Consider the following 16,308-nt stretch of genomic DNA (forward strand, 5'->3'; position numbering starts at 1 on the left):
TGTTGGCACTTGCAGAGGTGTAAGCGGGAGAAGGGTGTGTGTGGGCGCCCGTAGGGGGCCTCAGGTGCATGGCCATGGAGAGGATATGTCCAGATGGGCTAAAAAGGTGGAGGAGACTCTGCAACCGAGGCCCAAAAGGACTCCTCTGTAATGTAAAAAGTCCGTGTTATCCTCTGCAATGGAAAGCCACTGCAGACTTCTATAAAAGAGAGGGACACGAAGTGTCTGCCTGAGAGAGCTCTTTCTGGCAGCCCGTGGAGACTGGGAATACACAACAGAGGGTCAGCATGGAATAGGAGAGGTGATGATTTGACTCGGGTTGGTTACAGTGGGAAAGAAGAGGAATAATTCAAGACATATTTTAGTAGGTAGAAAAAATCAGTACGACTTCTTAACTGACTGGTATACAAGTTAAAGATAACCAGAACTGGGCGCCTGGGTGGCTCAGTGGGTTAAGCCGCTGCCTTCAGCTCAGGTCATGATCTCGGGGTCCTGGGATCGCGTTCCGCTTCGGGCTCTCTGCTCAGCATGGAGCCTGCTTCTCTCTCTCTCTCTCTCTCTCTCTCTCTGCCTGCTATCCACTTGTGATCTCTCTCTGTCAAATAAATAAATAAATAATCTTAAAAAAAAAAGATAACCAGAACTTTGCTTTGTTAACAGAATTAATGTTGTTATTATTATTAACAAAGACAGGAAAAGATGACTTGAGATTATGATTATTATAACTGACACTTACTGAGTGCTTTTCTAAGTCCTTTAAAATGCCAACTCTTTTAGGGGTGCCTGGATGGCACAGTCGGTTAAACATCTGACTCTTGGTTTCAACTCAGGTCATCATCTTAGGGTCATGATATGGAAGTCAAGCTCCACACTCAGCATGGAGTCTGCTTGGGATTCTTTCTCACTCTGTCCCTCCTGCTTGTGCTCTCGCTCTCTCTCTCTCTCCTTCTCTCAAATACATAAATCTTTAGAAATAAATAAAATACCAACTTATTTAATCCTCATAACAACCCTATAAAGGCTCTAATTTTCAGATAATAAGACTGACTCACAGAAAGGTTAAATAAGTTCTTCAAGGATGCATAACCAGTCAACTGTAGAGCCAGCATTCAAATCCAGACACAAGACTACAATGCTACAGTGTACCAGACATGATCAATTAAATGTCCCTTAGACATGCTGGCCATCCAGGGAGTTGCGTTTAACTTGCATTTGGAACACAGAACTAGGGTTCCAAAGAAGAATCAGTGTTAAGAATATGGATTTTCGAGTTATGAACATAATTGATTTCCTGAGGCCATGGGAGAGCTGAGAGGAACAATGAGAATGAAGAGAGACCCAAGAAGGACACTAGGAGGAGATTTTAAAAACAAGAGTCCACAGTCACCAAAGCACAGAGGTGGCAGCTTAAAGACATCTGGACTTTCTCCTTCTTGTGCAAACAGGGGATCCATTCAATATTTGCAGAGTGACGCATCTAGCATTCATAGCTAAAGGTTCCCTGCTCAGACAACATCAGGGAGAAGAGAAACCTAAAGGAATATGAAATGGAGAAAACAAACAAACAAACTGATGTCTGGGTTCCTGGAAGGATGGTCTGTGTCTTTGTGTGAGCAAGGTGGCTCCTGCCGCCCACCCCCCTACCCCCCATCCCCTCACTCCTCCCCCCACCCCGAGAATCATCAGCAATGCAACTCCTCTCCTGAGCAGATCTATCTCACTCATCCCTTCCTCCCTCCCTCCCCTCCAGGCCCCACAAAACACACCCAGGCCAGAGGGCAGGGCCCCAGCCATACTGCGGTAACCCCAGGAGCACAGAAGCAAGCAGGAAGACGTCCTCTTGCAAAGACCGTGCAAATGAATTACGGCTTCTGCAAAAATCCGCCTTTGTTTTTAATGGGCTTTATGTGACTCATCAGCAGTGACCATGCTCTGCCCTGAGGTCTAGCTACAAATCCACCAAGCGCAGAGGGCAGAAGAAAGGAAGGACAGCCAAAGATGAAAAGGAGTCTCAGGAAGCTTTCATCCTAAAGGAGAAAACAGAAACAGAGGGAAGTGGTGGGCATTTCCTCTTTGAGCACTCGGGTGCTGAGGGTCTCGAGAGAGGGCGGAAACTGGAACAGCGGCAAGAGAAGTCTGGGTTCCGGGACCCGCTCAAAGGTGCAGGTCTCGGTTGCTATGGTGCCATCCTCCCCCGCCACAAAGTTTCATCAGCATTTGCTGCCACAGTTCCTGTCTTGTGGGCAGCAGCAGCAGCAACTAAAAAGAAAAAAATCATGTTGTTGTTTTCTAATGGCTGCTGGGTCACTGAATACTGTGTCTGGAAAGGACAAGGGGAAAGTTGTAAGAGACACAGAAAGCAATCAAGATACATTCCTTTGGAATGTATGAACTCCAACCTGGACGGTCTATGGATACGATACCGTCATGAATAAACACTTCTGCCATAACACTTTTTCTTTAAAAAAAAAATTTTTTTTTTAATTTATAATCCAAGAATCTAGACAGACAAAGTCGATTTTTAATTAAGGTTTTTCCCATAGTTACTTCTGATCACCAGGGCTCTGGATTCACTCCTCGGAGAAAAGCCTGGACTTGCAGCAAAGAAAACAAAACCAAGCACCCCAGAGTGGAAGTCGGGACTTGCCTGGACACTGACACTAATCAGCTGTATGACCTGAGTGTCTGCATCCAAACTCCTTCTTCATAAAAGGACACTCAGAGAGGGAAGACGAGAAGATGAGACACAGGGAGACTCGGCCATCTGCAAGCCAAGGAGAGGGGCTTGGAACGGATTCTTCCTCACCGTCCTCAGAAGGAACCCACCCTGCCAACACCCTTCTGCCCTGTTTGTAGCGCTTTGTCAGGGCAGTCCTGGCAAACACGCACAGACCCAGAAGAAGAGAGAACTGTGTCATGAACATGAGACCTCATGAGACCCCACCCCCAGGTCCTTCACTCCTGCGTCCTGTCACTAAGCACCTCTAAAATATCCCGATCTCTCCTTACATAACCACAATACTACCTCAAAACCTAACAAAATTAACAATTCTTTGGGGGCAAATTTAATTCATGGAAGAAATATACCTTATGGTAAAACACATACTTAGATAAAACTTTTCTCTATGACAGCTGTTAACAATATTAAAAACAAAATCCCAATAAGCTGGAATTTTTGTGAAATCCTCAGAGGATGAACAAGACTTAGAGCAATTTCATCCTTGATCAGCTCTCTTATTCAACATATTACCAGAAACTAATGAGGTACTGTACACTGGCTAATTGAGTTTAAATAAGAAAACATATTATCTGAGAATAAAAACCTATGTTACCTTATTACAGTTAAGAAAGGAAAGATGCAGTCAGTATTCATATGTACCCAGAAATTTACATATGTAAATGTACATTTTACATATGTACATTACATATGTACCCATATGTACCCCCAGAAATTTAGCAGGTGTTTTAGAGTCTTTGGCTTAAAAAGAAAAACAAAGTTAACACAGGCAGTGGTATTTTATGGTAAATTGCACATACTCTAAGTATATGAAAACTGGCATGGCAGAATTTGAAACCTCTACAAAAAAACCATGTATATGTACATATTTCTTTTCTATTTTTTTTAAGATTTTATTTATTCACTTGACAGATCACAAGTAGGCAGAGAGGCAGGCAGAGAGAGAGGAAGGGAACAGGGTCCGTGCTGAGCAGAGAGCCCGACACGGGGCTCAATCCCAGGACCCTGAGATCATGATCAGAGCAGAAAGCAGAGGCTTTAACCCACTGAGCCGCCTAGGTGTCCCTATATACATATTTAAACACAAAACCATACCTTGAAGGAGGGAGTATAAGTCGTTGGTGGTTATTCTAAAACTTTAGAAATGTTGCTCCCAACACTTCAACAATTAGCGTCCAATCACATGTCCTCTTCAAAAAGGTTACTTTTTGTCTATGTAATACAAAAAGAAATGTTAAAGCCAGAATTGCCTACTTATAAAAGTTTTTCAAAAGACTCTTTTGAAAAGCAGTCCACTCCAACAACTTTCAAAATCAGGCATCTCTGTAAAAAACCCACAATCCAGTTAATTAGTCTCAGCTGTTCGTCATATGGCCTGAAGACCAGTCAAGTGATTTTGCTCCTTTCAAGCTTACTATAACCCAATTCCACTGGCCTCTCACACCAAAGGGAGCTAGCTGTATTAACCTCTTTTGGTGTTATAAGACTGGTACTCCAACTCTTTCTTTTCCCCCAATCAAAAAGAGTAGAATATTTGTTTTCTTGAGAAAGGATCTTTAAAAGCATTGCATTCTTCAGGTCCTGAAAGGTTATACCAGTTGTGTTTCTTCACAAATGCAATGCCTGATTCAATCAAACAACACAGGAGACCAAATGAAAGTGGCAGAAGGGACAGGGCTAGATGACTTACCAGGCCTCTCCTGGCCTCCAGACCCAGAAAGAAAACTCCTCACTGGGAGGTCCACCCAGATTTTTTGCTGGCATTTCAAATTCAACATGCCCTACCCTTGACTTACCTCCTTTGCTCTTCTTTCCAGACCCTGCTTCAGACCCCCTCTCCTCCTGGTTTTGAGCGACACAATCCCAACACCCAGCCAGTGGGAGAGCTGATGGTCCACTGTGACTCCTCCCCCTCTTCCCCTCCCACTTCCATCTGGCCACCAAGTTCTAGGGGTCTTTCGTCCTCCCACCTGTCTCCAAGCTTTTATTATTTCTCATCTGGATGTCTATGATCATCCACTTACTTAGTTTCCTGGCCTCTAACCTAGCCCTGCTGCTGATCCATCCTCCACACCGCACCCAGAATGATCTTTCCAAATGGCAAATGGGTGTGCACCACTCTCCTCTGGAAAACCGGACCCCCCACAAGCTCCCTAATGAAATCCCTACTCTTTAGACTTCTGCCTTCAGTATCACCCACCATTCCCTGTCCCCTGACTCCGGCCACAAGAACTCTTTATAATTCTCTAAAACCAGTGGTTTTCAAAATGTGAAATCAGTATCATCAGCATCACCCGGGATGTGGTTAGAAATGCACATTCTTGGGCCTGCCCCATGTGCACTGAGTCAGAATTGTCAGGATGGTAACAGGGTCTCTGTTTTAACAAGCCCCCAAGTGATTCTAAACTGACAGCCGCTGCTCCTAATGCACCAAGCTAGCCTCATCAAATCATGTAGCCCTTTGGCTCCTTCTGCCGGTAATGCTAAGTTAGATGCCCCTTCTCTGTGCTTACTCTTCCCTAGTGCTGGTCAACCCTACATGGTGACATCCAAGTTATGCTGGTTGGTGAATATTTTGAAGACAGGAATTGTATCTTTGGTTCGCTCATCCCACAATCACTTGCTGAGCATATACCTGTCACTGGGACAGAGGCTGGGCTTAGACTAATTAATCTATCCTTTGCCTTCAGGGGAAGCCACCCTCTAACTTTGGCAGTTTGATGGGTGACTGAAAACTCAACCTACCCAATCTGTAAAACCCTATCACCAGCCTCAAGAATTGTGGGCAGCTTAAAAAGCCTGAATAGAACCAATATGGAATCTCTCATGGCAAACGACATGGAATTTGGGGTTCACATCTGATGTTGACTCAGATGGACAGACATGGTTTGTAAAGGGAGAGAAGATGCATATTCGTGAAAACTTACATACTCCTCTATATTATTCACAGCAACCTTTAGAATTTGGAGAATTTAGTAAGTGAATATACCAAAATTTTTAAATCTCAGATTAAAATGTATTAAAATTAGCTTATCCTAACTACAATAGGAGTTGAGTAAATATTAGCACTTCTCAATTTTCAGCATGCTTAGCATGCTCCTAGGGATTTTGATAAAATTCTAATTCTGATTCAATCAGTTTGGGTGAGGCCCAGGTGATACCCAGGTAGTCCTAGTCCTAGAACTACATTTTGAGTAGTACATAGAAGTAAAAGACTCGGGCCTCAATCCCAGGACCCTGAGATCATGACCTTGAGCCCAAGGCAGAGGCTTAACCCACTGAGCCACCCAGGCGCCCCAGCAACACAAACTTCTTTTGACCCCTACACATTGAAAGTTTTCTAAAATGTCTTTCCAACTTTAGGATAAAGATGATGTACCAAACACACACCTTAGGTCAGCTACCTCCCCAAATCTCACTAAGGTAACAGTAAAAAGAGGTGTTTTGTTTTGTTTTGTTTTTCCTTTAGGAAAAAGGACAAAGAGAATGAATGAAAACAACAGCAACAAAATGTGGAAGCTAGAAACTAAATGGACAAGAGGTAACTAAGGAGCAGACCTGAGAAAGATGACTCTTTACCTGCCACTAGGGAAAGCCAAAAAGCAATTTATCACACAATCTACAGAAAGCGTCAGGCATCCAGAGCCCCAAACACTACTGGAGGTGAGGGGAAGGTAAAGTCAAGGCTAAAAATACTGGAAGTCTGCTTAAATCGCAATCCTCTAAATACTGAGATACCTCCGCACCCCCGCACCCCCCACCCACACATACTGGGGAACTTCCAGAACACAGGCATTCTCCACAGGCAGGTGGTTCAAATGCTCTCTGGAGAATCCGCCCAGCCCCAGAGGGAAGATGTAAAGAAAAAACAGGCCCAGGACATACTGATCTAACTAAAACTATCACAGAACTTGAGATAGGGGCCAGAAATAGCACACACGTGTGGTAGAGGCAGATGTGGAGGAAATGAGTTAAAAGTCTCTTCTTCCGTGGTAAAGTGTCTAGGCATAGGCATTTAAATAATGCTTAACACTGAAAATTGACCGTAGAAATATCCAGTATGTCGTTTAGAGACAAGAGATGTAACTACCAGCAAGAATCACCTAATTACAAGACTTGAAAGCAGTCTCTGCAGAGCAGGAAATGAGCTGGGGGAGGGGAGTAATGGCTTTTTGTCACACTGTGTCCATGAATAACTTGATAAAATTTTTTTAAAAATTAGTTCCTACAAAATACAGTAGTACACCCCCCACCCCATCCACGGTTTTGGTTTCTGGGGCTTCAGAGACCTGGGGTCAGTAGCTGTCCAGAAGCGTAGGATCCCTGACGATTCATCAGATGGTCAATAGTTGCCTAAGGCTACATCACTGTGGAAGCCGAGAAAAATTAAGGCCATCCCACCTCAGGTTTAGCCTTAGCATAAGTACAGCCATCTTAGCTCCGGCAGCCATCTCAGACCCCTGTGCCCAAGGGCTGAACTTTCCCCTACTTCACCTTAGTTCTAAGAAGCCCCACCCTGTTTTAGTTCCAGAGACCCCCACCTTGCTTTAGTAACAGGAATCCCCACCCTGCTTTAGGAACAGGAACCCATAAATATCCCTGCCTTAACTAAGCTTGGGGTCCAAGTCCCTGCTCCGCTGTGTCGGGTATACTTGGGCCCAAGATTCAGCTTGTTAAATAAACCCTCGTGTGATTGCATTGGTGTTGGCTCCTTGGTGGTCTCTTGGACGCGAAAACTTGGGCATAACAATCACAAAGCCTAGGTCATCATGTCATTTCAACATATCACATAGTTATTTTATCATTTCACATCATCACAAGAAGAAGGATAAGGAGAGCACAGTAAGATGTTTTGAGTGAGAGGAAGACACCACATTCACATAACTTCATTTAGTATATTGTTACATTTGTTCTATTATTAGTTATTGTTAATCTCTTTCTGTATCTAATTTATAAATCAAACTTTATCATAGGTATGTGTGTATAGGAAAAAACATAGTAGATATAGGATTTAGTACTAACCACGGTTTCAGACATCCACTGGGGACTTTGGAACATATTCCCATGGATAGGGGGGGACTACTGTAAAATGTAATGTCCATGCTTTAATTATTTTTTCTTAGATGATTCAGGACATTAAAATAAACATCACTAAGTTGTTGTGCTACCTCCTCAGCACCCAGGATCTACAGTGAATCAGGAAGCTGAGGATCTGGGCTCTGGAAACTTTGAATCTTGGCTTTACTACTTACTGGCTGTGTGATCTTCAGCAAGTTAGTTAACTTCTCTGTGCCCCAGTTTCCTCATCTGAGGAACAGGGATAATAGAATCATTTTAGAAGAATTGAATTATGTGATTCCTATAAGTGCTTAAAATATTGTCCAACACATAGTGTTCAGTAACAGCTATTTTTATTAAGATATGTTTGCCACTGTGATAAACGTCTCCTGACTACTGTAATGATTTCATCTTTTTTTTTTTTTTTATTTGACAGAGAGAAATTACAAGTACACTGAGAGGCAGGCAGAGAGAGAGAGAAGGAAGCAGGCTCCCTGCTGAGCAGAGAGCCCGATGCGGGACTCGATCCCAGGACCCTGAGATCATGACCTAAGCCGAAGGCAGCGGCTTAACCCACTGAGCCACCCAGGCGCCCCTGTAATGATTTCATCTTTTACTCGTTTATACTTCATTTTCCTTGCTCCCACCTTCAGCCAGACGTCCCTGACCATCGTAATCAGTGTGCCTTTCTACAATAACCACTTCCCCTTCCAAAGTTCAGTTTCTAATTGACAAGGTACCTGGAAACCAAATAACCAAGCTTTTTAGAACTGCTTGTAAGGGGTGCCTGGGTGGCTCAGTGGGTTGGGCCTCTGCCTTAGGCTCAGGTCATGATCTCAGAGTCCTGGGATGGAGCCCAGGAGGGAGCCTGCTTCCTCCTCTCTCTCTGCCTGCTGCTCTGCCTACTTGTGATTTCTCTCTGTCAAATAAATAAATAAAAATCTTAAAAGAAAAAAAAAAAAAGAACTGCAAGTAAAATGGAGGAAAGGGGGTATCAAGGAATATTCTGAAAGTCTCTGTGAGACAAATCAGCAAGTTTCCATATATGAACCATCTGACTACTCAGAACCCTCTGGGCTTACTTCTGAACTATCAGCTGTAGGTCGGTGGGTTGGGTGACCAACTCAGGGTAACCAACCATCCCAGTTTACCCAGGATTGTCCTAGTTTTAGCACTGGCAGTTTTCTTTGTTTTTTTTTGTTTTGTTTTGTTTTTTTAATATTTTAAGTGTTTATTTGAGAGAGAGACAGAGACAGAGCACAGAGCACAATCTGAGAGGGAGGGCAGGGGGAGAAGTAGATCCCACTGACCAGCGAGCCTGATGTGCAGCTCAGTCCAGGGACTCCAGGATCATCACCTGAGCCCAAGGCAGATGCCTAACCAACTAAGCCCCCCAGGCACCCCTAGCACTGACAGTCTTGCATCCTGGAAACCTCAGTCCCAGCCCTGAGAAAATTACCTAATCCTCCTGAGCTTGTTTCATCATTTGTAAAGTGAAGGATGATATCTCTGCTGAAAGTCTGTTGAGGATGAAATGAGAGAATGTGCGCATATTTCCTGACACAGTAAGCACTCAGGTTGTAGCTTGAGCCATTATACTGGTTACTCACTGTTATTGTCAACTCGAATAGCAGTGGCCACAGAAATTATTCTTAGATACTTACCCTGTAACTTGGTTATTTTCTTCCTGGCAAAAAGAATTTGCCTTATATGCAGAGGATCTCAGGAGACCAAAATATGTGCTTTTGTGGATTTCCTTCTGCCCTTGCCCTACACAATTTTATTTCAGGGACTAAGACATATTAAAGCTATTTAATATTTCCACACTGCTGACTCCTCCACTAGGCAAAGGCCTGGGAGGTTCTCGCCATTTTCTATACATGCATCTTTTTTATACGATGGGAGACCTGGGGTACGTATGTCAGTAGCTGTTTCCAAACCTATGGACCAATCAGCATGTCACCTCACGTGGAAGGACATCAGACAGAATAAGAGCATTCTTTTTAAATTTGCATCTTACTTTTTCCCTTCATAATGGAACCAAATCATATAGTCTCCTAATGGACTGACATCTCATTCATTAAGATATGTCAATTCTATCCCTAAAAAATAAGTATGTATGTTATCATCGAACAGATGAAACCCCATTTCTGACCTCAAAAGCTGAAGCAACTCAGAATTCGATAGATATTAATTACAGCCTGGAGGAAAGTGCTCACAACTGTACATCCCACCAACACAAGGGTAAAGTTGCTCTAAGAAAAGCTGTACAATTTGGGATAGATAGCAAAAAGGACCAAGTTACTCAAAGACAAAACATGGCCTAGGAACCCTCTAAGAGGCAGCAGAGAGTAGAAATATGAGACTACTTTATATGTACCCCCAAGCTTCCTCCTCCTAGGCTCATATTTGTTCTGCCAACATCCCCACCCAAGGCCTGGGAGCACACGAAACACGGGAGAACCACAGGCCCTCATCAAACCTTGAGGAGCATCTGCTCTAACCACCGTGGGTGGAGCTAGGATAGGATTTCTCCAAGTATGGCCAGATGCCCACTAGCAGCAGAATCCAGAGTCCTGGGTTCCAACCAGGCTTCGGAATTAGGATCTCTGACAGAGAGGCTAGGGAATCTGCATGCATAACAAGCTTCCCAGGGGATTCCCGGTTATCCATAAGAAGGGCTGAGAGCAGCTATTGTAGGGAGACAACAGATAGCAAAATGTCAAAGGACCCATATAGAAAACCATGTTTAACCTCTACTAGCCTCCCTATCCCAAGTCTGTAAAATACGGATACTAATACCCACCTAGCAGGATGGTGGCGAGAATTAAATGAGAGAAGTAATAGCCTCACATAGGGCTCCTCACACATAGCAGGTGCTCAGTAAGTATTAATTCCTTCCCCTCCTTCCCTTTGTATGGCATTCTAATGAAGACCGATAACTAGAGGCCCTGTTTTGAATAAATGCCATCAAAGAAAGCAGATGCCTAGCTTAACTTGAGGCCTTGATGTTAATGAGTCACAGACTAAAAGGCCGAGGCCGGCAGCTTTAACCAATGGTTGAATTGCAAAATGGACCCATGGACAGTGGTTCTCAAACTTGAGTGTGCATCAGAATCTTCTGGATGGCTTTAAAATACAGAATGTGTAGGGGTGCCTGGGTGGCACTGTCAGTTAAGCATCTGCCTTCGGCTCAGGTCATGATCCCAAGGTCCTGGGATGGAGGCCCACATCAGGCTCCTTGTTCAGGGAGCCTGCTTCTCCTTCTCCCTGAACTCCTCCCCCTGCTATGCTTGCTCGTGTGCTCTCTCTCTCTCTCTCTCTCTCTGATAAATAAAATCTATAACATAAAATAAAATACAGACTGTGGACCCTACCTCCAGAGTTTCAGTCAGTACTTCTGGGTAAGAATATGCATTTCTAACAAGTTCCAGGTGGTACTGATGGTGCTGGCCCCAGAACCATCCTCTGATCATCATTCTGCAGCCCCAGAATCTAAATCTAACTGATCTGACACTTTGTTGTAAAAAAGAAAAACTAGGCCATATGCATTTCCTGTTTGACAGGAGACTGGTTAGTTTTATGTAAACAAAGAAAAAAAGTAATAAACCAGCAATTTCCGAGGCAGTGCTGCCTCTGCCCTTGAGAATCTTTGTGGTCGCTTTCCGTGAACCATGTAGAAAGAGGGCTGGGAGAGTTGAGTGCCATCTCTCTGCTCACCCTATGTGAGAGCCTGAGTGAGGGAGGCACTTAATCTCTCTGAGCCTCAGTTTACTTATCTGAAAACGAAGGGGGGGGGTGCTCAGTCACTGGTTTCTGAACCTGGTTGTGCGCCATCCCTCATTTTGGCAGCATTTCAAAGAAAACGTGGATTCCCCAGGCGTGGCTGCAAACTAACAAATTAGAATCTGCAAAGGAGAGACTGGAAGATGTGTGGCTTTGTGTGGGTATGTTTTACTAAATCTCCCCGTGTGATTTTCACAGGCAGCCAGTTGCGAGGAAGCATTACCACGGTGATCTTTCAGGCCTCTTTCAGCACCGCAGCTCTCGGAATTTTTTGATTTCTAAGTCCCTGTGCCCTGAGTCTGGGCTCACCAAGTAGCTGTCTTCTTTTGTATGTGCTCCCCATGGAGTTTTACTGCAGGAGGCAAGTATATTAGTCCTCAAAGGAAAAACTGCTAGCAGTTCCACTTCTCATCAGTCAATAAACTAGCATTCTGGTTTTAGTTTAAAAAATATAGTCCTTGGGCGCCTGGGTGGCTCAGTGGGTTAAGCCGCTGCCTTCGGCTCAGGTCATGATCTCAGGGTCCTGGGATCGAGCCCCGCATCGGGCTCTCTGCTCCACAGGGAGCCTGCTTTCCTCTCACTCTCTATTTGCCTGCCTCTCTGCCCACTTGTGATCTCTGTCTGTTGAATAAATAAATAAATAAATCTTAAAAAATAATAATAAAAAATAAAAAAATAAAAAATATAGTCCAACATGTAAGAGAAAACAGGAATTACATAGCACTAAATCTATAAAGCAATCTTCTCTATCACCAACTGCTCATTTACTTACCCTGTCATTCATTCATTCATTTTTTTAAAGATTCTATTTATTTATTTTAGAGAGAGAAAAAGCATGAGAGAGAGCACGAGCAGGGTGAGGGGCAGAGGGAGAAGCCGACTCCCTGCTGAGCAGGGACCCTGACATGGGGCTCCATCCCGGGACACTGGGATCATGACCTGAGCCGAAGGCAGACGCTTAACCCACTGAGCCATCCAGGCGTCCCTGTCATTCATTCATTATCATCTGTCATGTGCCAGGTATGATTCTAGGGGTTAAACATGTAGCACTTCACAAAACAGAAAAAGTTCCTGCCCTGTGGAGAGAACATTTTAGCAGGAAGAGAGAAACAATAAATAAGTGAACATAAGGATAAAATAATTTCTAACAGTAGTAAGTACGGTGAAGACAACAACCCAATAACAGGATAGTGAGTGTCCAGAGGCTACTTTTAACACAGTCATCAGGGTGAAAGTCATCACCCACCTCTTTGAAGAGGTGATATTTGAAATTAAATCTGAATGATGCCAAGAGGCCAGCCAGGTGAGGATCTAGAGAAAAACACACTGAGGAAGAGTTAAGGGCAAGTGCAAAGGCTCTGAGGAAGGAATGAGCTTGGCATCTCAAAGAGACAGAAAGGAAGGAGATGAGCCTGGAGATGGAGGCACAGGGATGAGCTGAAGTCACAGAGGCAGCAGAGCCCAGATCATGGAGACCCCTACAGAACAAGGTCAGAACATCTGAATCTTATACCAGCCACAGTGGGAAATGGCAGAGGAATTTAACGCAGAAGAAGGATGTGATCTGATTCACACTGTTTGAAGATCACTAGTTTTGTGTGAGGAATGGGCTGTAGCAGGGGCCGGGGGGAGGGGGTAAGAATGGGACCAGAAAAGCAGCAATATAGGGAAGAAATAATGGTGGCCTTTCACTGGCAGCTGGTACATCACCATAGCAAGTGCCCAGTTATTTCTGGATGGCTTTAATTTAGGTTAAAATCATAATATACTTGTTTCACTTCCTGTGATATTTCAGAAGGGTCAAGGAAGAGATATGGTTTGTTAACGTTCCATCTGAAAATTAAACAACAAAACAACACAATTTTGTCCTGCCCGGGTTACACCTGGTTACAATCAAGAAATAGGAGCATAGGGACATGGAAAGAACACAGTGGAGAACCAGCAGACAGACCTGTCTTCTAGAATCTTCTCTGTCATCAATTAACCATGTGACCTGGAGCACAGCTCTGAACCTCTGAGGTGGAGCAAAGGCTAAGCCACCTGGCTTCTGGGGCCTACCACCACTTGAATTACACAATACTTGAAGCACAGCAAGAGAGGTTTCCTTCCCTGGGTGGCAAAATGAGCTGATGACTTAGCATAGAGAGTTTTTGTTGTTGACTTTTAAATCTTTCAGAGAGGCTCTAGTTAAGCCGAAAATCAGGTGTTCGTGAGGAAACTGTCCATCTTTTTTAAAAAATATTTTATTTATTTGACAGAGAGAGAGATCACAAGTAGGCAGAGAGGCAGGCAGAGAGAGAGGGGGAAGCAGGCTTCTCACCGAGCAGAGAGCCCAATACAGGGCTCGATCCCAGCATCAAGACCCAAGCTGAAGGCAGAGGCTTAACCTTCTGAGCCACCCAGGTGCCCCGGAAACTGTCCATCTTAATATTTCCTTGGGAAACTCTGATGTCCAAGGCACCCCTGCCACAAGGGTATGGAAGCTGGCCGGAAACCTGGGAAGTTGACAGTCCTGGTCAGCTGAAAGCTCCTCATGAATAGGTGTGGAGAGCACAGGGCTCTGAGGAATTTAGAGACCAAGCCTTCAGTCACAGTGCTCTCTTTGAGTTTCTGGCAGGCTTCCAGTTATGCTGCATCACATGGCAGACCTCCTGTGGACACTGTCACCACAGCGTCCATTCCTCTCAGATGGTCCACATGGCACCCCTACAAGGATCTCCTCCATGTGATCCCTGAGGGCAGGGGTTCACAGTCCCCACTGCCCATCAGTGTCGACACCCGGACCCTATTCTACATTTAGAATCAGGGTAAGTGAGAGGTGGAAAAAACAACAGTGGTAGAGTCAGTCTTAGGGAACTTCACAGATAGAGAGAATGTTGTCAGAATGTCAGAGAGAATGTCAGAAAAATGTTAGGCCAGGGAGATTCACTGATTTGTCTAATGTCTAATTTTTCAGCTTTGGCACCATTCATCTTTTGGGCAGGGTAATCTTTTGTCATGAGGGGCCGCCCTGTGTCTCTATCCACTAAATGCCAGTAGTAACTCTTCAGTTTTGACAACCAAAACTGTCTCCAGATATTGCCAAATGTCCCCACAGGAGGAGAGCGTCAAAATCAGCCCTGAGAACCACTGGTGCAGTATCACATAGTTAATTATTAGCAGTATTAGAGACTAACACCCAGCCTTCTAAGTCCCAGCTACGTTGGCTCCCCCACATTCAAGTAGGAGCTCTAGAACACAGAGGTGAGTCACTCCCTGAGGAAGCATCACAACCCACTTCATGCCTTTCTGTGACAAAGCAGAACAGGGTAATGGACACTTGACCTTGTCCCCGACAACAGAAGCCCAGTCAGGAATAGCCAAGCAGCTTCTTTGGCCACATCTGGTCTCCAGTATCAAACAAGAATAATACCTTCTCTTTTTAAGGACTGCTAGACCTTTTTACTCATTCTTGGGGTCACCCCCTTGCAGTGGTGAGATTCATTATGAAAATCAATCATACCTTGTAAGAAACAAAGGAATTCTGGCCACCACAATAGATTATATTTTAAAATTCTTAGGTATCTCAAATGAAAACTTAATTCATGACCTATTTCTATATGTCTTATTCCTCCTCATCTTAGGGTTGGTATAACTAGAATAAAAGTAACTTATCATAAGGTTTAGTTAGTTGACTGACACCCTGTCTTTGCTTTTAATGGTACAAATACATAGAAGATAAGTAATCATTCATACTCAGATAAGACTTGACCAGCTACCCATGTGGTGGGATCAGGGTAGGATACATGAACTGCCGTCAATAAGAATGAACAGATTTTTCAGTCTCTTGGCAACCAATTTAATTATTACGCTTTGACCTGGCAGCTGGTAAGGCTTTACATGAATTAATCAGCAGATCTATGAAAAAACAAATTAGAGGCTCTGAAATACAGTATTCTAGTGACAGAGGAAGCATGTTCATTTTCAAGGTTGCTTTCTTAAATAAGTATAAATAATTTTAAGATAATAAAATAACTCAGTGTTTTATAAGAACACATCTCTACAGAGCAAGTCACCTCTATCTATGTAATTTATTTATCCTTCCCATAGATCTTCCATAATTGATGTACCACAAAGCAATGCAATGAGGAATTTCACAGGAGTAGGCCACAAAGCAAGCAGGCTGTCAATAAGACAATACTTCGTTTTTGTGAAATTACTCTCAGTAAGTCAACCATAATCAAAGCATCAAAACTTAAAGGGGACAAAATTATTAACAAGACCTCAAAAGGAATAAAACCACATTGAATAATGGGCTTTCTGGCATCGTCATGGGAATACAACCAAATGGTGGTTTTTGACAGTCATGTGGCTCTCCAAGAAAAGTCAAGGATGTCTCATGAGAGTGGCTTTGCCCGCCACTGGATCTGGGGACTGGAAGGACTGTGTGATAAGGGAGTGATCATAGGATGGTGACAACAGAAGTGATTTAGACTGGTAATTGCTGAATCACTATATCGTACACCTGAAACTAATATAACACTGTATGTTAACTATATTGGAATTTTTAAAAAAGAGTGATTAAGGGTCAACATGAAAAGATATATAGACATAGATATAGATATAGATATAGATATAGATATATCTTATAGGAAGATATTATGCAACAGACCAGCCACTGTGCCTGGAGTTCCAGTCCTGTCTCTTCTACTAACTCTGTGATCCTACAAAGTGACTTAAAGTCTGTG

At 43.7% G+C, this 16,308-nt stretch overlaps 1 protein-coding gene across 2 annotated transcripts in view; it reads right to left on the bottom strand.

Annotated features, from left to right (window-relative positions):
• Positions 1-16,308, bottom strand: part of RAB27A (RAB27A, member RAS oncogene family) — a 79,777-nt gene that overhangs the window by 58,047 nt on the left and 5,422 nt on the right. The window contains exon 2 of one of the 2 annotated variants that reach the window (XM_059371956.1): positions 3,833-3,949. The exons of the other annotated variant lie outside the window; for it this stretch is intronic. The gene's annotated coding sequence lies outside the window, so the exon portion shown is untranslated. The remainder of the gene's footprint in view (positions 1-3,832; positions 3,950-16,308) is intronic. 2 annotated transcript variants of the gene reach the window in all.

Source organism: Mustela nigripes, chromosome 13 (genome assembly GCF_022355385.1).
Source record: "Mustela nigripes isolate SB6536 chromosome 13, MUSNIG.SB6536, whole genome shotgun sequence".
Classification (NCBI taxonomy): Eukaryota; Metazoa; Chordata; class Mammalia; order Carnivora; family Mustelidae; genus Mustela; species Mustela nigripes.